The following is a 24,478-nucleotide window of genomic DNA, read 5'->3' as shown; positions in this document are numbered from 1 at the left end:
AGAGCCCATTGTGATACCATATATGTGTTTTACCACCTTTTCCGCTGATAATTTCATTTATCAGCTCCTCAATTTCAGAGGCTGAGTGCACCTCCTTCATGCATGTACCATGAACTACACCAGCCCATCACAACTATTAATTAAATTAATTTTTGTTGCGAAGGCGGGAATCGAACCCGCTACCCTAATCATACCGCGGACGGAATTGGTTACACCTTAACCAACTGAGCTAACAGGGCGACAAATCTCTATTAAACACCCGGTAGATTTTACTGTTGTAACAGTGGTAAATTTTGAAATAAAATTTTGCAAAGAAATAAATAGATTTGTTCCAGTAATTGATTGAAAAACTATTTACAACAAATATAAAACCCATTAAAAATACAGTTAGAACTGAAATTAACTCAGATAAAATATGCACGCAAAAAAAACGATGTTGCGCATTTATTTTATAAAATATGACTTTTAAGTAGTTTATTCAAGATTAAATATTTATGAAAGTGGGGGATAAACCACTTAAGTGGATAAAAAAATATTACTTTCTATTCATTATAAAGGTGCTTTGAAAAAAAGGCACTTAAGTACTTTATCACTTTATGAATTGTCCTTACTTGTTTCTTGTTTACAACAAATTTTCAAGGCCAAGACAAAAAAAAGTTAACCACGTAAACGTAAAAGTGTTTATTATTTTTTTTTTTTCGTTTTTATACCATGTATATATGTAATATATATCAAGGTATACTAAGTTTAGTCCCAAGTTTGTAACGCTTAAAAATATTGATGCTACGAAAAAAATTTGGTATAGGTGGTCATAAAATTTTATTTTCATTTGCCTGTCTGTCCGTCTGACAACATGATAACTTAAAAACGAAAAGAGATATCAAGCTGAAATCTTTACATCGTGCTAATGATGTAAAAACTGAGGTCGAAATCGTCTACTCAAATTTTTATTTCATTTTATACAAAAGTATTGCATTTCCATATGTTTACGGACATACTACCTTAATTGTTCGATATTGAATAACTATTTGTGGTTTTATTTGGCTGGCTCCATACGATACACTCCAATGCAATAAAAATGAACCAATCGAACATAATTCCTACTAATTAGTACAACGTAACATACACTTAGAGGGTTATTCTCTGGTTCATGTTAATTGGATTCATTTGTGCATGTATCTATCCTTTTTTAATTAATTATAGATTGTGTTTTTTTGTAGTTATATGAATTTTTTTCAATTGAAAACCGCAAACGTGAGTTAATTTACATTTATTCACGTTAATTACAATTTCTGATAAATTGAAAAATAGGTAAAAATTTTCCATTAAAAAGATCAGGGTTTTAAATGGTTTATATTAAAGAGGTCATGAATGAATTTTTTGTAATCCAGATAGGTCCCAATAAATTTCTTATTCCTATTGGAATAAAATTAATGATTCAATGAAAATGAATTGAATTTATGAATTATGACACAAATATGCGACATCTAACTCCTTATCCATACTCTAGCGGAATATCCCCGCTAGTTTTAGGTACAGCGAACATGGGCTACCGCCCAGGACCTCGCGTTAAAAAAGGCTTGTGAACCGAAAGTTCACCGAGTCACTCTGGCGTTAAAGAAAACGAGACCGCGGACTTGTTGAAACGAGAATACTCTTCTCAAACACCTCTTTCATCTGAGCCTGTCCTTCCCAGAGCAAAATGCCCCGAGATTTATACAACCACAGTTAGGCAATTTGACTGTGCTAGGATTAAACTGACTATAATACATTTCAGAAGGGTGATGGTATTCTTGACAGGACATTCTCGATTGAACTATAACTTACATAATGTGGGGATCCTTGGCATTTCGACTTATAGGGCCTGTTTGGAGTACGATGAAGCCTATATACATGTTATTTGCAACTGCAGAAACCTACAGGGCGCCAAAGCCACATTCAGCAAAGCCTTAAATCTCCACAAATATTACTTGCATCTGTAGAAACCTTTAAGGAGTCAGTTATAGAATGTTTGGGTCTGAATCTTTGGGATCCTAGGGAGAAATTCCGGCGGAAAAGCTGTCGCCTTTCTGGCCTCGACACTCGCTGGAAAGCATTTCACCTCCACGTGGTAGGCTGTCCTCAAGTAAGGCTCAGTGGACCACTTGGACGGTGGTATTAATCTATTTACTCCTCTCCGTCTCCGACCTTAAGTCCTTCGATGTCAAAGCACTCCTGTTGTTCTTAAAGAACTCCAAATGGTTCATGGAGTAGTGGCCGGGGACGGGCCAACTATTTTTCGGTATCACAACGGACACTATGGTCTAAGTTTGCCCCACCTCAAGACAGCCACTCTAACCTAACCTAACCTTATAAGGTTCGTATAAAAAGAAATAAACCCTTGTGTAATGATTTCCGTTTCTTTGAAAAAAATTAGTCCACAAAAAATAAATGAAATTTCAAAATGATTTTGAGTTCATGACAATGCTAAAAAGAATAAATAATTCATTTATTAACACAACCATGTATAAGTATAGATGATCTGTACGAACTGTCTGAGGCAAGACGCGGTACGGCGATTGTGTACAACGTCACGTATTTAAAACCACAAAACAAAGACACATATATTTGTAAAATGAAACAGATACATGTCTTAAACATGCAATGAAAATTCTAGTTAACAGTGACGTCAGGTGGGCTCGTCTCTTACCAAAGATATCATTTAAAGTGAATGGGTACTATTGCGTCAGGTGTTTTTAAGATTACAAACGGACCCCCCTTAAAATGTTACACAAGGCTACGATTTAACAAACACAAATAATGTCCAATTGTCAAAAAATTTGTAAACTTTTTTTGGCTATCTAAGCAATAAAAAGCACGCACACCTTTATTTCTGATGTAATTCTTAGTAATTATTGCAAATTAATTTGACCCTTACAAAAAAAGCTACTTACTCGACCAGTTTTTAATGCAAATTTTGTTATATATTTTTTATAAAATCTAGTTAAAATAAATTTATTCATAATGCTTACTTTTTTGGAAATTTCCATTTTGGACGTTTCAGAATACAAATTTTTTCGTCATCAGACATTAAAACAAATAAACAACCCACGCAAACAGTTTCAATGACAAGGTATGAAAAAAATGAAAAATTGATTTTCGTTTTTTGTAGTTTAGACGTCAGTTGAAAAAGTTTTCCTGACTCAGGAGAAAAATCAGTTTTTTTTTTTTTTTTAAATTTACCAGTCCCGTATTTTAAGTAATTAAAAAAACGTATTTCCTTATTTTTAAGTGGGCGTTTTCAAGGTTGACTTTGTTTTTTGAAATTTGTTTTGAAAACAAATTTTATTCCTAAACAATTTTCACCTAAAAGACTTCAATTTTTTGATACACTAATAAACACTTAATTCCTATTTTTCCATTTTTTTATTACTATTGACATACCAATCCATGGTTTTTCGACGATATTTCCAAAAACAACTCGACTTGTGGAAATTGAATGAAAATTCTTCAAGTTTCCATTCATTTACAACATTTAAATCCCTTATAGTTAATTTGCATAAGAAAAATTAATAGTTTTCCCGCAATTTCGACAATTTTAATTTGTTAGAAATGTCTTCGAAAACACTTTTAGGGAAAAACTCATTTTGCTTGCTGTAACTTTACCCAGAAACAAATTGTAAGAATAAAAATATTATTTAAATTAAATTTACTCTAAAATTTGGAAAATTTTTGTTTCGAAAAAGCACCAACTTTTGAACGGATTTTCTTTTACGACAAAATTGGTGATTAAAAAAAAATTACGAAAAAAATTTACGACCATACTATTTGGTCTAATTAAACAATTACAAAAACCAAAAATAGTTAAACATTTTTACATAACAAAATTTTGGCGATAAAACGTATATATCACGCGATTCACATTACGCGCGCATTCACAAAATATTCTGGCTCGTCTACAAAAAAATACGCAAACAGTTTGATGTTTCTAAATATATTACGAAAATTTTTAAATTCGAAAATAACTTAATTCGGAATTAAATTTTTTTGGTACTTACTTTTCAAACAAAAAATTTTTTTTCATAAAACACTGAAATCCTTTTTTCTAATTGTTGAGAACAAATAAAAACACGTAACTTTCTCGGAGTACTTTTCAACAACAACAAAAATAAATAAAAAACTTGTTGCGCTTGTAAGATATTTATGTATACTAAGTTGATAGCTTCATTCGTAGCACAAAACAGACAAGTTGCATGCATGTATGTATACTGAGTTCTGATGTATGTAATCGGTGGAGTGTGTTGCTAAACAATCGTGAATCGCCGTCTTATTTTCAAATACTGACTGCTTGTATTAATAAATCGTTGTACACTGAACTAAATAAAACACTTCTACTGTGGCTCTCGTTAAATTAAATGATATCAAATCAGAATTATTCAAATAATTTATACTTTGTCAAGGTTTTAAAACACAGGCAGTAGTAACTTTTTTTTTTTTAAATAATTTTTCCTCCGAAAATGTAGACTTATGGCACTTGTGGAGTGTGTTTATTAATAGCCGAATTGTCAGAAACATTTGTTTTTCCACGCGTTCCTTAGATCTTTAGTAGTCCGCTCTATTAGCTCAGTTGGTTAAGGCGTAACCAAATCCGTCTGCGGTATGCTTAGGGTAGTTGTGATGGGCTGGTGTAGTTCATGGTATATGCATGAAGGAGGTGCACTCAGCCTCTGAAATTGAGGAGCTGATTAATGAAATTATCAGCGGAAAGGTGGTAAAACAAATATATGGTATCACAATGGGCTCTATAGATCTAAGTGTGTCCTTCATGGACAGCCAATATAATATAACCTAACCTAACCTAACCTAGATCTTTAGTATCATTCACCACCACAAACGTCTACCTTGATTTAAACATTGAGGAAGCTGACTCCATCCACTGTGGACAGAAGTTAGTTTTTTAGTAAAAATCACACTCGGTGTGAAATGACTGGAGTGTGAATTTAGACAAAAAACCTAATAGCCAATTTCGGTGGTAAAAATATTCATTTTATAGACTTTTTATTGTTGAAGTGGCTTTTCACCCAAAAACTTCAAGATCGTGCTTATTTAATGATTAGAGTAATAGTTTCTGGGAGCGATTTATGACATTATCTCATAAATTATACGCCCAATCATCAAATAAATATGATTTTTGTATTTTTTGGGTCAAAATTACCTTTGATACTGAGTTTTATCAAAATCGGAGAGAAAAATTTTTTTTCGATTTTTTGCAATTTTTTTAAGGGGTACCCCTTTGAAAAAATCGAGAAAATCACAAAAAAAAAAGTTTTTTTTGGAATTCAATAAAATTAAGTTTATAAGGTAATTTTGACCCAAAAACTTCAAAAATCGTGTTTATTTTACGATTAGAATAATAGTTTCTGAGAAAAATGATTTTTCGGAGCGATTTCTGACATTATCTCAAAAACTATACGCCCAATCATCAAATAAATACGATTTTTGTATTTTTTGGGTCAAAATTACCCTTTATACTGAGTTTTATCAAAATCGGAGAGAAAAATTTTTTTCCGATTTTTTGGAATTTTTTTAAAGGGTACCCCTTTGAAAAAATCGAGAAAATCACAAAAAAATGTTTTTTTTGGAATTCAATAAAATTAAGTTTATAAGGTAATTTTGACCCAAAAACTTCAAAAATCGTGTTTATTTTACGATTAGAATAATAGTTTCTGAGAAAAACGATTTTTTAGAGCGGTTTCTGACATTATCTCAAAAATTATACGCCCAATCATCAAATAAATACGATTTTTGTATTTTTTGGGTCAAAATTACCCTTTATACTGAGTTTTATCAAAATCGGAGAGAAAATTTTTTTTTCGATTTTTTGGAATTTTTTTAAGGGGTACCCCTTTGAAAAAATCGAGAAAATCACAAAAAAAATGTTTTTTTTGGAATTCAATAAAATTAAGTTTATAAGGTAATTTTGACCCAAAAACTTCAAAAATCGTGTTTATTTTACGATTAGAATAATAGTTTCTGAGAAAAACGATTTTTTAGAGCGATTTCTGACATTATCTCAAAAATTATACGCCCAATCATCAAATAAATACGATTTTTGTATTTTTTGAGTCAAAATTACCCTTTATACTGAGTTTTATCAAAATCGGAGAGAAAAAAATTGTTTGCAATTTTTTTAAGGGAAAGATGACTTGAAGTGATGGGGCTCTGATGCTCATGAATCTTTTTGTGCATGTTTTGTTTTAAGTTCAAACAATGTGATTTTTTTTCTCCCCCTTTAAACTTCTATTCACGTTTTTGGAAAAACATAATAAATAGAAGTTATTGTAATCGAGTCAGGACAAAAAGTTTAACAAACTACCCCCTCCCCCGAACATTCTCAAGAATGTATCAATCCCCTTTTCGTCTCTTTAACATAATCAAATGGGGATAGAATGAAATTAGGCACAATAAACCAATAACTTGAACTTTCTTACCCAACCAGAACATTCTATCTCTTATTGTTAAGAGTTTCGGAGTAAACTCTAAAAACCTCAGGACACTAAACACACACGTCTGATTTTCATCAATTAAGGGACCCGATATGAGCCTTACCCAATATAATAGTTTTAAGGGAGTGCTCAGGAAGATCTAAATTTTAAGTGATAAAAAAGTTCAAAAGTTACAGTTTGTGTGGAATTATTTGCAGTATTTTTTTTGTGTTTTATCACAGTTTGGTATTTTTATGAATGTGAATAGATTTTTTCTTTTTATTGTAATCTGAATGCGTCTTGTATGTGATTAAGTAATACTCTTGTGTGTCAGGTGAATTAGACAGGGTAGTAATTTGAAATTTAGATTATTCGACTTGTTTTCAAATTCACAATAAAAAGTAGGGGTTTCGTATTCGATAAATCGTTTTTTGGTTCGCTGTAGATTTAAGGTTATGTAAAAAGTAAAATCCAAAGTCACCATTGGATTTTTCGGCAAAAAATACGTCGGATATGGTGTTTTTCATTTTTTTCTCGCTGACTCTGTGAGATCTCCAGGAGTTTCCATTCTTTTTGAAACACCATGTATATAAATAAACAAATTAGGGATGCTTTGACCCTAAATAGGATGTAATCCATCGTTTAGCTTTCCAACAGTTTTTATTTCAGAATTTGGTGCAACTCGATGTATCTCGGCCCAAAAAAATACTAAAATTGGGTTCAATTTTGTAGTTTCTCAGGTATCAACCAAAATTCCACATGAAGAGCGATTTATTCCATCGATTTCAAGCTACAACATAGAAAATGTTTGTCTAATCTAATGACTCAGAAAACGTCTAGAAAAATTTTAGGAGAGTATTTCTATGATACTAAGAAACTTCTTAATCTAAACAAAAATTGATTTTTTGAAAATTTTTAATGATAAAGGTTTTTTAAGACTCCAAGTAAAGAACCAAGTCGAATGTTCGTAAATGTTCCAAATAGAGCAGAATATTTTACGTCCAAATATGACTTTGACCATGACCTTCAAGGTCATTCTAAGGTCAAATATCTTATTTCATAAGGCAAGAGGGGCAATCCTGGTCAATAAAGCCAAGAAGCTATAATGGCCAAATTAACTGGGGGTTTCCATACTTTAAGGCCACCCCGTATATCTAGTTTTATTTGGAAAGTTACTTCCTGTAGTACAAATGCGAATTACAATTGTTCAAAAATGTCTTCAAAATAGTTTGATTCCTATATCCATTTACAAAATTCTTCTACAATTGGTTTTACAACTTTATGTCGTTGAAAACTTACTCTTTTCGCATTTTCGTGAAAAACTACTTTCAGTTTCATGTCGTTAGAAATACCTTAAGCACTGATACACAAATTATGAATTCTGTTTGTTGTCACATGTCTTATTTTGGATAAAGTTCAATTTTTTTTTCTTCAAAAGATGTAAAACTTATAGGCATCAAATGTTCATGTCAGTTGATTGTATGTGACATGTGAGTTGACAAGATGTGTAGGACATACAAAATGACGCATTCGAATATTGTGCCAACTAATTTATGATTTTTCAAAAATATGATTATGAAATGATAACAATCATTCAATTCTATATCCACAAATAAATTTTATATCTATTTAAAATAGATTAAAAAACTCGTTGAACAGCAAAGCTCCACCACTAAGATCATATTTTTCCCTTGTTAGATGCTTCATGACTAGTCAAGTTAGCAACTAATTTATATTCATTGAATTTAAATCAAAATAATATTTGTATCACGTAAATAATATTTGTAAACGTAATTCGTTCGCTTATACATCAACAGATGGCGTTAGTGCGTAGATCTCATACTAACCGACTTCGTTCATTTATGCATCAACAGAAACGAAAACATAGACGTATATATATTCAACATAGATAGTCTACAAGAGTATATCTTTGAAATTTAAGGATATGTCTGAGCAGGATTTACGAAATAATAGACCCGAAAAAGTAGGTCCGGAAAAAAATTTCTGCTTATAGTGGCCTATTTTTCAACGCAAGGGCTACAAACTTCAGAATCTATCCAAATCTTCTATAGTCGACAAACTCAACCCAACTAACTCGTAATTTTTTTTCGGGGTCTTTTTTACCGATTTAACATTTTTTAACATCCATATGTTAGGTATGGATGAAAACTACACTCGAGTGGGTATCGAACTCACAACTTTTATTTGAGACCAGCGCTCTTCCTAGTCTGTACACTGTTTTAAACTAAATTTATTTATTTGTTCAGTCAGTTTCAGATTTAAAAAATTGATTGAATTGTTTATTGTTTATGAGACATCTCACATCTGTGAGATGTTTACAAGGTTGCCAAATTCTTAGCCGGATTATTTATGTTATCAATAATGGCTTTGTTCCAATACACGAATTTATTAGATATTGATTGTATTGATGCCCTTTTCAGTTGTACTATAGCCATTAAATTTTAAGATCATTGCACCAGATTGCATTCGAAAAAATTAAGTATATAAAACACTCGTTTGCCCTCTATGTTTAGGTACACTAGACAAATATTTTTGTAATGAATTTCTATATTTTTTAAATAAACACTGGTAGTATTTTTTAAAAGTGTACATACACTTTTGTTGAGATAAAAAGCATATTATACGTATGGATGTCGAATTATTAATATTATTCGACTTACAAAATATCACAAACTCATTCTTTTCAGCTGTGATGTTAGTTTTTCGCTAGCTATCACTTATGTGCTTATTTCCGGGACCAGGACTTCACATTCATGAATCCTATTAGAGCTACGTTAATTTTGATCACAAATTTGAAAAGTATGACCCAAATTTAGTAGGATTACATACTTGGTGTATATAAATTGGACAAAATTTGGATGTGATAGAGCAAAATTAATTTTTTAGGATTCTGATGACGTCATAAAGTTCAAAAATTCGATTTTTTCGATAACACAGGCAATTATTATTAAACAAATTAAATGTGAATATATTTCTGAATTGTAAATTGAGTTTTGGTGGAATAATTAATGTATCTTTGCAATAAACATGTCAAAATAAAGTAAATACAGACCTGTCGTATCTATTTATTACATTATTAGACTTTATAAACGCCACAGGGTATTTTTTGTTATTAACACAAAAGGCATATTTCTTAAAAATAGATTAAGGAAAAACTAAAAAATTTAATGTGAAAGAATTTGTGTGTATTGGAAAAAAGGGAAAATTCATTTAAAAAATAGCTTAAAGTGCAAGTTTCCCAAATACAAATTTTTTAAAGAATTCATTTTGATAAAATTAAAAACATGTTCCTTAAGGTAGTACTATCGGTAATAGACTTTGCATTCAGAATTTAATGAACCTTGGCATATTTGTCCATTATTATATCATAATGAACCAGTTAAATTTTTAGGGGCCTTCAAAGAACTGAAAATCTTAACGTCCAATTTTGTGAAATAAAATATAATCTGTGATTTCCCATAAGGATCAATGTTAAAATATCTTAAAATATCAATAATTCAATTGTTTTATTCTCTTATTTTAATAATAATTTTTAACACCAGAGTGTGATTTAAAAAATTGTTTATAATTTTCCATAATGAAAAAACAATATTTTTGTTTTATTAGAAAGGTCTAAAATTTTTTATGTAAAAGAAACAGCGTTTTAAACATTTATAGTGGAAAACTTTGAAATAATTATATTTCCCTTTCATTAATTCTTAGGAAATGTGCTATTTTTTTCAATCTCTGAGGAAATTCGCTTAGCCAACACAGCTCTTGCGCTACGAATTTTTGAATTTAATATTAAGACAAAACGATTTCTTGCTTATTTACGGACACGTGACGACATTTTGCACGAAGTCACATAAGTGCAATAAAAAAAATTGATAACGATTCACGTTTTAGTGAAACACTTCAATAAAAAATATTTAGTAAATTAATTACCGCCATGAGTGTTTTGAACATGTTAATCAAAACTACACATGAATTATTTACGGTTTAAAACAAACATGTCAATCACTAAGAAACCTGTTAAACGACTCTAAAAACAGCCCATATCATTATGGAAATATAAAATTATTTGTTTTTTATTTATATTTTCATCAACACGCAATTATCACAATATAGTTTTAATTATAAATTGATTATTCGAAGTTTATTTTCGACTCTGTGAATTTGATTTTAACGCTAAAATATCAGAGCCACGAGTTACATTCAGTTGATTTTTTCATTGAATAAAAAGTCTAAAGATGCCTACCACATTATACATCTCAATGTGCTGTACCATATTTCCTCACTTTTATAATAGCGATATTCTACTCTCGAGACCAATTCCGTCACGATATTATTGTTCCGCGATTCCAAAAACTCCTGAGTAATGAGTTTGTACTGATTATATGACGAATTTCTCGAAAACTCCAGTAGGAAACGGAGATACCGTTGAACCAGGTACCTCTGAGATTGATTCTGTAGCGATATTCTTGTCCAGTGACCCTAAAAACCCCCGTGTACCGAGTTTGGATTGATTATATGATGAATTTCTCAAAAACTCCGGGAGACGACGGGAATTACGTTGCACCAGGTATCTTTGAGACCAAATCTGTTATGATATTCGTGTCCAGCGACCTCAAAAACCCTCGTGTAATGAATTTGGCACGATTATACAACAAATTTCCCAGAAACTCCACTAGACGATGGAGAATCGTTTACTCTGAGCACCAGGTACACCTGAGACCTATTCTGTCACGATATTCGTGTTCAGCAAACCCAAAAACCCACGTGTAATAAGTTTGAAATCATTTTGGTCACTAGTAACCAAATTGTGAATTTAATATTAACTGCTAATTGCATATTTTTAATTTCTTATAAATCAGACTATGTCACAAAATTTCCTGATGCTCTAACGAATCGAATTCCGAAAACCGCATTCAAAATCGACTTACTGCTCAAATTTTTCGAAATTTATTCCTTCGTTTCTTCGTCTATTCGTACAAACAAAGAAACAGAAAAAATACGGAGACAACTTCATTTACTTTCCTAATATGTACACATACTTAATAAAAGGTGACAAAGTAATCATGAAAAATTTTCTAATTTACATAATTTACTAAATGAAAAACAGGAAAACACGTATAATTACATTCTTTTGAAATAGAAATGGGGATGATTGATATTTTTGCATACACGTTTTTCCAAATAACCACTTCGTTACATAATAAATTGAACACAGATATAGAAAACTCTCATTTTAAAAAGATTTGTTTGACCTTTGAAGAAAATTTGTCCCGTTATACCGGCTGTAATGTGGCGACCAATCCTTTATATGACGAAAGACTATACATTTAAAAAATATAATCGTTGATTGCGCCAGTCATTATAGAATGCGAAGTAGTGGATATACTGCAGGCAACTTATTTATTTCTACCACCGCAATAGGGTATATTCATGTTCAAGTTTTTTTCTGTAACTTTATTGGCTAGACATTTCAACTAAACCATTTTTTTAGTAATTCATATCTTTTTAATTACTTAAAATTAATTAATAAAAGTACAAATTCAGTGCGAGAAATTCAAATTTCTAAAACGGACGTGACGTCATAGTATGTGGCTTGTCATATTTGTTGACATATTGTATGGTATTAATTACTAATTTTTTGTACGATATTACATTGAGTTATATTATTCTACGGCTTTTTATTAGAAAACTTAATAATAACGTGTGTAAATTCTGGATTGTAAAACTTTTTGAAAGTGTAAATTATACATTGAACTGTCACCAATTGACAGCTCACATATTAATACGTCATCAATAGAGAGCGCCAAAAGGACTGCGTTTAAGCATCTCAAAATTATTCTCTATTTGAAATATTTTTTACACTTAATTACAAACAGTATTTATATTTGTTACTATGTTATAACGGTGTAAACAATGAATTAAAAATATTTAAAAAAATACATGAATATTCCCTATTTTAACGCCTCTTATTTCATTTTCCTCGCCATTAAGCAAAGATTTTTGAACAAATGACAATAATATACATAATAGGAATTTTGACCCCCAAAAAAACAATTAGAATTCATTAAAATATGATTGATAAAGATTTTTTAAAAGTAAGAAATAAAACCTTCAAAATAAAATTTGCATATTATTATTATAAAAAAATTTGTAAAAAACAAATTAGGAACTATTCGATATGAATACATAATACTTTGGGGAAGTAATTAGACAAATAATTCGATTAACAATAAGGTCATTACTCATTTTAATTTAAATTTTGTGTCCAATACCAATTAAATGTTTTGCAAAAAAATTGAATATTAAGGTTTTGAATAGCTTAAGTGATTTTTATTTGAAGTGAAATTTTATTTTATACTTTTTAGTTTTTAGTGAGCTTAGGTCTTTCTTCCTTCGTGCGTAATAAACGTCCTTACGTAAGTCTAAGCAGTTTCAGGAGTTTTCTTAATAACTACTAAATCGATTTTTATGAAACAATATAGAAAGGATCATCATCTACTCAAAATTTTATTTCATTCGGTAAAAAAGTTAGTTTTTGAAAATCGCACATATTTTCTACATTTAATATTACTTTCAAAAGTGAATACAATATGAAATTTCCCGGCAAAATGTGAAACACCGGCACTGAACTGATAACGTTTTTATTAAGAAATTTGCTATTTTTACTCGTATTAAGTACCAACCCATTCTTGGAAAATATTTACTTTTGTATTCCCTCAATTTATAATATTTTTCTAATAAAATTTCCCTTTTAGTATTCCGTATCTAGATATCATACCAGATCATCTTAAGATTAGTGATGGCCCTTACGAGATTGTACATAATACTTAGACATCGTATGTATACATATACCAAATACATTTCGTCATACATTAAGTTGTTTTTGAACAGAAGCTGTAGAAGAGTTTTTCTACGCGTTACAAACCTGAGACTAAAATTAGTATACCTTGATATATATTTCATATATACAGGATATAAAAAGAGGGTTTACGGATATTCTACCTTGATAAAAAATACTTAATAATCAAAACACAAACACAAAAACAAAATTTTTTATAATCACGTTTACAGAGAAGCGTGTAAATGAACTCACTTTTATTAAGTCATTATCAACTCATTAGTATTTGCCCATAGCTCTCTGGTTGTCGAATCAATGACATGGTCATCAGTGAATTTGTTTTTGATTTAATCAAATGCATTTTTAACTTTCAAATTGAATTCTAATAGCGTTGTTTTATTTACTTAACAAATTTTTATCATTTTCTGATCTCATGAAAAAACTTAAAATGTAAAAACGTCATCAGTGTTTTCCATTGAAATGTAAAGTCTCACTCTCATATTAGTGGTATAATGTGTTAAGATAGAACAAGTTATTAAAAGTATAATGTATGAAGGACTTTTGACTTATAAAACGTACCCAAAAATTTGAAATAAATGTAAAAAATAAATGGCATAATAAAAATATGTAAATTATGATTATTTCAATAAATATTTTCATAAAACATGAAGAAATTTCTTCTGTTTATATTCGTTGTGTGCGTAGTTATTGTAGGGACAATAAAATCGATGCCAGCGCTTCCAGTGATAAATTTTTGCGATAAAGGAGACTGTTATGACTAATTTGCAATTCTTTACATGTTAATGTTATAAAAAATGTCAAATTAACATTATTGAAAAACAAATTGTAAAAATAAGAAATCAAATTGCACAAATATTATTTTTCAAATGTAAATGATCATAATTATTTATTTAAATTTGTGAGACAATAATATTAAATTTCCAATGTAAGTCATAAATGCAATCCATACAATTATATAATTAAAGTATCGTTACCATGGAAACGCCTCCAATAAAACTCACACACGGTGCGAATACGTTAAATAGCTTCAATAAGTTCGTCCTTTATTTGGTCAAATAAAAAACATGGTCACGTATTACAGACAATAACAATAATATGAACCTAACCTATAAATAGACAAGCAATTGACAAATATAAATGTAACCAATTCTTATCATTCTTATCACTAACTACTTTAAAATAGTTAATTTGACACTTCATTCAAGTTAATGATGAAATATAGGTATGTTTATATTATTTACATTAGTAGAGTGTCTCTATACTAAGTATAGAACTTTTAATCTAAAATTGTATTAAATCTTTTAGTTTATGAAAAAATTAAAACAAAAGTTCATCACATGCAAATTTTATCAAATTTTGATAAGACAAGTATATCGAATTTTTGAACTTTATGACGTCATCAGAATCCTAAAAAATTAATTTTGCTCTATCACATCCAAATTTTGTCCAATTTATATAAACCAAGTATGCAATCCTACTAAATTTGGGTCATACTTTTCAAATTTGCGATCAAAATTAACCAAGCTGTAATAGGTTTCAAGATTGTGGAGTCCTGGTTCTGGAATTAAGCACATTAGTAATAGCTAGAGAAAAACTGACATCACAGCTGAAAAGAAGAACCCAAAATTAGTGGGTTCCAAAAAAAATTCCAATAAAATCGGATAAAATTTGCCTGTGTTATCAAAAAAATCGAATTTTTGAACTTTATGACGTCATCAGAATCCTAAAAAATTAATTTTGCTCTATCACATCCAAATTTTGTCCAATTTATATAAACCAAGTATGCAATCCTACTAAATTTGGGTCATACTTTTCAAATTTGCGATCGAAATTAACCAAGCTGTAATAGGTTTCAAGATTGTGGAGTCCTGGTTCTGGAATTAAGCACATTAGTAATAGCTAGCGAAAAACTGACATCACAGCTGAAAAGAACAATCCAAAATTAGTGGGTTTCAAAAAAAATTCCAATAAAATCGGATAAAATTTCCCTGTGTTATCAAAAAAATCGAATTTTTGAACTTTATGACGTCATCAGAATCCTAAAAAATTAATTTTGCTCTATCACATCCAAATTTTGTCCAATTTATATAAACCAAGTATGCAATCCTACTAAATTTGGGTCATACTTTTCAAATTTGCGATCAAAATTAACCAAGCTGTAATAGGTTTCAAGATTGTGGAGTCCTGGTTCTGGAATTAAGCACATTAGTAATAGCTAGAGAAAAACTGACATCACAGCTGAAAAGAAGAACCCAAAATTAGTGGGTTCCAAAAAAAATTCCAATAAAATCGGATAAAATTTGCCTGTGTTATCAAAAAAATCGAATTTTTGAACTTTATGACGTCATCAGAATCCTAAAAAATTAATTTTGCTCTATCACATCCAAATTTTGTCCAATTTATATAAACCAAGTATGCAATCCTACTAAATTTGGGTCATACTTTTCAAATTTGCGATCGAAATTAACCAAGCTGTAATAGGTTTCAAGATTGTGGAGTCCTGGTTCTGGAATTAAGCACATTAGTAATAGCTAGCGAAAAACTGACATCACAGCTGAAAAGAACAATCCAAAATTAGTGGGTTTCAAAAAAAATTCCAATAAAATCGGATAAAATTTCCCTGTGTTATCAAAAAAATCGAATTTTTGAACTTTATGACGTCATCAGAATCCTAAAAAATTAATTTTGCTCTATCACATCCAAATTTTGTCCAATTTATATAAACCAAGTATGCAATCCTACTAAATTTGGGTCATACTTTTCAAATTTGCGATCAAAATTAACCAAGCTGTAATAGGTTTCAAGATTGTGGAGTCCTGGTTCTGGAATTAAGCACATTAGTAATAGCTAGCGAAAAACTGACATCACAGCTGAAAAAAAGAACCCAAAATTAGTGGGTTTCAAAATCTTAAATGTGTATCTTTTTATCCATTTTCTGAAACACTTTAATCACCTTTTTATACAAAAAAAAATTAAATCAAAAATGATTTATTCATTTAGGAGCTAGGATGCCACAGGCAGAAACACAGATACACACGTTAACATATAACCGTCTCTTTGCGCCAAGAGTTGACCACCAGACAGATAGAAACATACAAGTTTCAAAACTAACATACCTCTTTTAGTTTCAGGAGTTAAAAATAGAAATAGAAGTTAATTTAGTTTGCGTTAAAAAAAATTAATTTTTTTTATAATTAAATATTAATAACTAATAAAAAAATAAAAAAAAAAAAAATAACTTCCACCGTGACAATGCTTGCACATTGCCGTGACCAGGATTCGAACCTGGGTTACTACGGCCACAACGTAGGGTCCTAACCACTAGACGATCACGGCTATTGGAAGATGTGATATATAACACAAAATATAAGAAACACATATAGTAAAAGTTTTTAAACAGTTTAACCACACTTTCTAATTTTAAACAAAATATGATCCAATTTCATTTATTATTTATAAAAAACTGAATTGAATAAATATAAAAGTAAATACTTAAACGATAGATAAAATTATCATTTTGAAAAACTTTAGAGTGATAAATTTTGAGTTTTCTAGCTTTATTTATTTTTATACCATGTATATGAAACATACCAAGGTATACTAAGTTTAGTACCAACTTTGTAACGCTTAAAATATTGATAATATGAACAAAATTTTGGTATAGATGTTCATAAAATCACCTAATTAGTCCATTTCCGGTTGTGTGTCTGCCTGTCTGTCGTCTGTCCGTCTATCATCACGATTATTCAAAAACGAAAAAAGATATCGAGCTGAAATTTTTATAGCGTGCTTAGGACATAAAAAGTGAGGTCAAGTTCGTAAATGAGTAACATAGGTCAATTGGGTCTTGTGTCTGTAAGACCCATCTTGTAAACCGTTTGAGATAGAACAAAAGTTTAAATATAAAAAATGTTCCTCATAAAAAAATAAACTAAACTTTTTTCGTAAACATCACTGTTTTTCCGTGAGAGCGCAAATTATGTCCAAATTGTATAGTATGTATTATATGGCAATATCAGTTATATATGTGTGACATGTATGTATGTATTCTTTTTCCCTATCCCTTTTAATGACATGTTCTGTACAATATTGTATTGTTTAAAAAAAGAATGAATAAATTGAATTGAATTGAATTGAATTAACATATAATGTTATAGTTGTAACACTTAGAATGATACAACATTTGCATTTTTTATGACACGGAGTGTCGATTTTCTAGAAATGGCTGAAATAGACTAGCAATCACTAATTTATTTGTGCAACTAATAAATGTTGAATCAATTTGAAACAGCAAAACAAAACAATACGATTAATTAAATAACATGGAATAAATGTGTTAAGGATATGAATATGATGATAAAACAAAATACAGTCAAACCTGTATAAGCGAGAGTTCAAGGGAGCACAATCTCATTCTCGCTTATAGAGATTTCTCACTAACCCGAGTTTCTCGCTAATGCAGGTACATGGATAGCGTTTCTCTGTTATAGGTGTACGCAGCAATAACAAGTCACAGGAAGTACGAATGTAGTAAATAAGTCTCCTAAACAATATAAATAAATAAAGCTCGACTGTCGCTTATAGAGGTATAGATAAGTAGCAGTCTCACTTACGGAGGTCCATGAGGGAAAAACGACTCTCTCTTATAGAGGTTTCTGTTTCTCGCTTATAAAGGTTTTGGGAGCTTAAAATGACGGCTCCTGGCTATTACTCTCACTTATAGAGTTTTCTCACTTATCCAGTTCTCATTTACCCAGGTTTGACTGTATATGTTTATCAAATATATTTATATATTCATTTAAATCAATTGAAATGCTAATTAATTAATATATTTCCTCTCTAGATATACTCTTTGCTCTCTATGTTTTGTTAATAGAGGTTTTTGGGAATCGTATTATATAAAACAGCCGCTGGATGGAGTTCAAGATGGAAAATTCACGAATCTGATTGTATCAAATCGGAGTGAGCGCTGGCAGTTAATACCGGCACTCTATGTGTTCATCCTCGATCATTTGATTCCGCGATTTGAACCATTGTCAAATGATCTATGATGATATATCACTTTGAAATCTACACCATTTTAAAGTCTAATATTCAATCATACGAAATATAATCGTCTGGCATGATTTGGTGGGGGCTAAAATAGCCTGGCAGATGACTTAAATAGTGCAGATGATAAAAATGCACTATTTAAGGATGTATGAGCATGGTAGTGGGGGCACAAATTTAAAAATAGATATTTTCAATTTTGATGATAAATTTATATTATTACTTGACGATATAAGACGAAAAGTAAGAATAAAATTTTTCGATATCTGGCTTAATTTTCAAAATATCGAAAATTGAAAATTTTGTTTAATTATTTAGCTTTCGATATTTCGAAAACCAAGGCACATATCGAAAAATTTTATTCTTATTTTTCGTCTACATTCATGAAGTTATAACAAAACTCATCATCAAAGTTGAAAATAAGATAAAAATAATTTCAACCCTTAATCTACCCTGCTCTTACATCCCTTATATGGACGGTGACACTTAGTTTTTTTCTTTTCTAATTCATTGCTAATATGTTTACTTTCTATTAAAAAGTTTTTTTTTAAATTTGTTTTCATTCATTCCAAATGAAAATTATCAAAAACTTCCAAAATATGTCGTTTTTTGAGATTCCTCCATAAGAGCCAATGTATTTTATATCGATTTTTAATGACTTTTTTCTTAAAAATTTGCACGGTTACCTATACTGAAATTTTAACCACATATTCTTTGAGTAAAAGACTACCTACAAACAAATTTTGAGCCTTTAAATCAAACATTGTTGTCATGCTCATACATCCTTAAATCATCTGCCAGGCTATTTTAGCCCCCACCAAATCATGCCAGGCGATGATAACTTGTCTAACTGAATATAGATAGACTTTAAAATGGTGTCAGTTTCAAAGTGCCTCAAAAACATTTTTTACATAGGAAAAATTGCAAATTAAAAATTGCATAGGTCACTAAAAGCCCCCCAACCTCCAAGCCAGGTTGTCGATTTCACCATCCACATATTCGCAAATTATCAACTTAAATATTTTCAATGTGCCTCAAATATGTACTCAAAAAAGCCACTCAGCTCTTAGACCAATATAATTAATTTAGTCAACATATAATGAATGCATTATATTTATTATGTATGTATTTATGTGTGTATGTAAATTTGTATCGTGTGTAGTTTATATATTGAAGGTCACGGTAAGACGTACAATTGATATTCCGGAATAGATATATTTTTATCTCTTTTATTATAATTATTATTTGCGAATTTTTTTTATTTAATTGGTAATAATTATGAAAATTGCTTTATTAACTTAATAAGATATGGATAAATTAATTTATTTGACGAATTATCTGATCCCAAATCAGTTAAAATTTTATGATTTACGGCCAATGTATTGTAATAGATAAAAATCGAAAGTGCAATTACATAATAAATGTAAAATCAGGGTCAAAAAACTAATTTTTTTTGATAATAAATCGAGTTTTACACTATCGAGAGTCGAAAGGGAGTTTATAGTTAATTTTCACTTTTGTTCTGGCCACAGTCGAATTTTCGTGACCTCGAAAACTTCCAGGATTATATCGTTTACTCAATATAATTATTTTAACTGAGATTTCGGTTAAAAACTAAATTTTTCGGCCGTCAAGTGAAAAACCTCACTTTTCAATCTAAATTCACAATTTCACTTTTTATACCATCTATGTAATATATATCAAGGTATACTTATTTTAGTCATAAGTTTGTAACGCTTAAAGATATTGATGCTACAAACAAAATTTTGGTAAAGGTGTTCATAAAATCACCTAATTAATCCATTTCCGGTTGTTCGTCTGTCTGTCCGTTTGTCATCACGATTTTGTCGAACTCAAAAACGAAAAGAGATATCAAATTGAAATTTTTATAGCGTGCTTAGGACGTAAAAAGTAAGGTTGAGTTCGTAAATGAGCAATATAGGTTAATTGTGTCTTGGGTCAATAGGACTCATCTTTTAAACCGTTGTAAATGTAAAAAATGTTCCTTATAACAAAATCAGCACTGTCTTTACATGGTATTTTATCAATTATCTCAGTCAATTGTTTGTTTTCACGTGTTTTGATTTAAAAAAATTTTAATATGGCATAATTCATACGTAATAATTATTAATTTTACACACCAATTGTGAATATCAATTAAGAGTTTTACATAACCAACAAAAAAAAAATTAATTTTAATGTAAAATAACCTTAATCTATTAAATCTTTTGTGTTATTTAAAATATATTTCAATTGTTATATTATTTATAACAAATTAATTAATTAATGTGATTACATAAAATTAATTTTTCCTTTTGAAATAGTTAGCGTGTATTTGTTTTAAACTCCAGAAGGTGTCTTTATAATGGTCCTATTGTTATTTTTTTTTGCGTTAATCCAAACAATGGAATCACAAGGTCTTTATAGCAAAAATTCAAAATTTAAAAAATCACATTTTTAGAAATCCAAAACTGAAAAACAAAATTCTTAATACCAATATGAGGTTAGCTCAATATCATAGCGAGATCAAATATGGCGAATGGTGCCACGAATGTGATGCAACTATCGTACGGGGTTGGGTGGTGAAGTTGACACAAACATAAATTTCAAATATTGTTGTTTTGAAATACGACATAGTTTTAAACAAATTTTTTTTATTGGTTTTACCACTTAAAAATATTTAAACAAAATAGTAATGTGATTGTCACAACTACATGAGCAAGTAAAAAAATTAAAGGTTGATACCTGCTATTAAGTTTATTTAAAAAAAGAATAAGATTTCTTCGTGAACCAGCGACATATGGTTTACTATTGATTTTAGTGTCTTAAGTCCACTGCGCTATCAAGGGTTGTTAGAGTGCAAAAATATCCTATATATTATAAAAATGATCAATTCGTTTATTTTAAATTCTCTGTCTATTAGTAACAACAATGTTCATGTGATTGCCTCAATCACATATGGACTAAACATGATAGATATGTTTTCTTACTAACCTATTTCTATATTTAAAGCAAACGTAAAGATATGTTATTTTAATTTAATTTTCGTTTAATTCATCGATTTGCTTTATTTACACGATTATTTATTTCAACTAAGTACAATTTTATTTTTCATCAATAAAATGCATGACTTTAAACTAAAATCAATGTCTTTCATAGAAGTAATGATTTTGTTTATTTAACTTTAGTGATTTTGTATCAATGAATTCATATTTTAAATTCAATCCCATTCTATTGTAAATACAAATATTTAGCTGTACTTGTTCTTCAATCATTAGGAAATTGTTTGAAAGTATTTTTACTTTATTTCAATATGAGACAGCCAACTTCGGGATGAGGTTGCCATAATTTTAATTTGATTCAGTGCACCAAAAAACAACTTTCAATGCAAAACTAAAGAGTTTTCTGAATTTTATCCGGAAATTTGGTATAATACTCCACTATGCGTGATTCAATATTCTCACAATGAAATGGTTGAAGAATTTAATACAAATTTTCCATCTTACTGGGTCTTAACACGAACATGAAAAAATAAACAAAAACTTTTGTAGGAGTTAAAAAAATATTTAGTTGGAGTGTTGAAGGACACATCATCAGAATAATTATAATTTTTGATTATTTGTCGTGATTACTTAATTTAACTTCCTCATTTTTTTTCTTGTAAAGAATAATTTTCTCAAATATATAATTAAAATATTTATCTGATTTGTTATCGTGAATTAAATCGAGACGGAAAAACACGACAACGCAATGGCTTCAGTTTTTACACACAAAAATAATACTGATTTCATTTTAAAAACAAGTGAAAATAAACAATTGACTGAGTTAATTGTTGAAATAACATGCATAGACAGTGTTGATGACACTATCACATTATACGTACATAAATGTCACACATACATAACTGAGATTCCCATATAATACATACTAAACAATTTGCGCTCTCGCGGGCAAACAGTGACGTTTACGAAAAAATGTTTCAAACAAAAGTTGTTTATTTTTTTATAAGGAACATTATTAACATTTAAACTTTTGTTGTATCTCTAACGGTTTACAAGATGGGTCTTACGGACCCAAGACCAATTGACAATTGTTGCTCATTTACGAACTTGACCTCACTTTTTACGTCCTTAGCACGATATAAAAATTTCAGCTTGATATCTCTTTTCGTTTTTGAGTAATCGTGATGACAAACGGACAGACAGACGAAATGGACTAATTAGGTGATTCTATGAACAACTACACAAAAATTTTTTTCGTAGCTTCATATATAAATGGTATAACAAGCTTACTTGATTAGAATTTCTACCCAAAAAAAAAATTGTGTTATTATTAAAAGTCTATTGACCTGGATAAATGATTAATCTAAAACAATAATTAAAGGTATTAAAAATAGACAGTTAAGTGATAATTAATCGATGCTATTGACAGTTCATTGACCCAAAAATTACATATTGATTTAATGAAATCATTGTTAAATATTACGTCAGAAATCGATAGAATTTAGAAATGGACTTTTATCCTATTTTATAAATCCTATTCGAATTTTAGAAAAAAAAATTAGATTCATTCAAATTCTCTAAAAAATGTGCCGTATTATCTGACAGGGATCAAGTAAATCTAATTGATTCTGATTTACTTCTCTTGGTTTATTATTGGGTTTCACTGTAGTACCATAATACATTTAGGATAGGAATGATTATGTTTTAGAATCGAATTGTCATAATTTCAATTCATTTAATATATTCAGCTTATTATTTGAGTCATTTACGTATTGACATTTATATTACATGACCAATGACCATGAATGTTTGAATCAAGGGCGGATTAAATAATCGCACCATCTAATTCTAAAGTGTCATTATAAAAAAGTGACCTGATGGTGAGATATACAAAGCATGGTACATAGAAAAATTTATTTACAAACATAAAATTTACTTAAATTTTTAGGATTCAGTATATGGGTATGGGTATGGGTATGGAGGTTAGCGGGCCATGCTCGAGCATCGGGCCTCGAAGCAATGGTTCAGAGCACCTAGCCAAATAGACCCTTGTACTCTATCCCCGCTACGCTTTTCAGTGGCTATTATAGCCAACTGATGTACTGAAACCCAGGATTTGCCTAGCGCTGAGTTTCCTAATTTCATCTGGTTCGACTATGGCCGGACCAAACCATTTCCTTCGCTGCTGTATGAGATTGTCTTTTTCCAATCTGATGTTGGAACTTGTTGAGGTTATCATGCCCTGTGAGTAACTCTACGATGACTCTTATGTCAGCTCTGTTTCGTTTCAAGATCTCCTCGGCTCTGTTACCGAGCGAGTTTCCTTCACCCAACAGGCTTTTGGTGAATCGCCCTCCCTCGTAGCTGGTCCATGCCTTTAATTGTTGGTTTTTCAGATTATCTCCTAATCTGTTAAGACCTTCTTGGTATGGCATCCTCGCAAGCTTTTCTTGAGTGGGAGGATTCAGTAAATAGTAATTACAAAAATTGTTGAACCTTGGCGCAGAATATGGCGGAAAAATGAAATTGAGTGAGGGGAACGGGAGGTATATTTAATATCTAGTAATAATTAATGTATCATCCTTAAACCAATATAAAAATCTGTAAAATAAAAATTTTTTACAAAAAGGATGATCTCTGAGTTTTCTGGCATTTATAGAAAAAATAGACAATCATTTTATCAATCATGTTTAGGAAAAGGATCAAATATTCATGTTTAGTTTAAAACATCTATGGGCAAACGTGGCTTAGAGAAGCCACTCAGACTTCTGTATCTAACATACGAATAAGACAGTGATACCCTAACCAGTGTCAACCAATAATACGAGTAAGACAGAGAGACAACATTTTTTTCTACCCATCTCATTACTATTAGAGAAACTGAGATAGGTAGAAGAGTCGTATACTTGTCTCGCTTCCTCCTCTATGAGCAATGCGTACTTGCATAAAGAGACACACAATAAACTTTATGGCACGCAATAAACTTATAACAATGGTGACTTTGACTTAAAATAACTTAATATTTATGGTTAGTGTTACATACACCTACGTCAATCCAGTGGTACACCCTTCGTGTCTATCGAAACGCG

General features: G+C 30.1%; 1 non-coding gene across 1 annotated transcript; it reads right to left on the bottom strand.

Annotated features, from left to right (window-relative positions):
* Positions 1–16,602: 16,602 nt before the first annotated feature.
* Positions 16,603–16,674, bottom strand: Trnah-gug. Its single transcript has one exon. It is a non-coding gene; the product is annotated as a tRNA-His (tRNA).
* Between the last annotated feature and the right edge of the window lie 7,804 nt (positions 16,675–24,478).

Source organism: Chrysoperla carnea, chromosome X (assembly GCF_905475395.1).
Source record: "Chrysoperla carnea chromosome X, inChrCarn1.1, whole genome shotgun sequence".
Lineage (NCBI taxonomy): Eukaryota > Metazoa > Arthropoda > Insecta > Neuroptera > Chrysopidae > Chrysoperla > Chrysoperla carnea.
This window is presented reverse-complemented; position numbering and strand designations above follow the sequence as displayed.